General features: G+C 57.0%; 3 non-coding genes across 3 annotated transcripts, besides 1 other annotated feature; all 3 read right to left on the bottom strand.

Moving 5' to 3' along the window:
- On the bottom strand, positions 1-61 carry Tc00.1047053453979.30. Its single transcript, XR_008254589.1, has one exon. It is a non-coding gene; the product is annotated as a C/D small nucleolar RNA (snoRNA), TB11C4C3, 3' partial (small nucleolar RNA).
- Positions 62-262: 201 nt separating this feature from the next.
- On the bottom strand, positions 263-349 carry Tc00.1047053453979.20. Its single transcript, XR_008254588.1, has one exon. It is a non-coding gene; the product is annotated as a C/D small nucleolar RNA (snoRNA), TB11C4C2 (small nucleolar RNA).
- Positions 350-417: 68 nt separating this feature from the next.
- Positions 418-454: a microsatellite.
- Positions 455-459: 5 nt separating this feature from the next.
- Positions 460-556, bottom strand: Tc00.1047053453979.10. The gene has a single exon (XR_008254587.1). It is a non-coding gene; the product is annotated as a C/D small nucleolar RNA (snoRNA), TB11C4C1 (small nucleolar RNA).
- Between the last annotated feature and the right edge of the window lie 39 nt (positions 557-595).

Genomic DNA, 595 nt, shown 5'->3' with positions numbered 1-595 from the left:
TCACGCAAGCGCGTTCACGGGGCCACGCGCCCTCGCGCACAAGAGTTGGTTGCTTCCATCAGCAGCGGCGTGCGCCCACCACAACCCACCTCCGGGCAATTCGGCCCTCTCTTTCTCTTTCTCTCTCTAGCGCTTTCGGGCGGGCCCGCCACCAACCGTTTGCACAGGCAGGGCGCCAGACAGGGCAGGATGTTACGTGCGCGCCGTTGCGCAAGAAAGAAAAACGACAACAATAGCAGGAAGTGGGAGGGAGGGGAGCGGGCGCTCAGCCGAAAGGTGATTTTTATTGTTCCGTTCTCAATGCGTCGCTCAAACTGTTTGGACCTCGAACAACATGTCTCCATCGTAGCGACGTGTGTGTGTGTGCGGGCGTGCGCGTCGCTGGGCCGCAAAACCGCGCAGCGAGAGCAGAGGGACAAAGAAAGAAAAAAAGAAAAAGAAAAAAAAAGAAAGATGGGGGTGTAAAGCAAAGCACTTCAGTGTGAGCTGAGTCGGGAATTGCGTCCTCACGCGTTTTCGTCGTCAGACTGACAGGAAACTGTGGAATTTCATCACGCGTCGCAGCCGCATCTCTCACCCGTGCGCGTCCTCTTTG

The sequence above is a fragment of the Trypanosoma cruzi genome, assembly GCF_000209065.1.
Source record: "Trypanosoma cruzi strain CL Brener chromosome Unknown tcruzi_1047053453979, whole genome shotgun sequence".
Taxonomy (NCBI): Eukaryota; Euglenozoa; class Kinetoplastea; order Trypanosomatida; family Trypanosomatidae; genus Trypanosoma; species Trypanosoma cruzi.
This window is presented reverse-complemented; position numbering and strand designations above follow the sequence as displayed.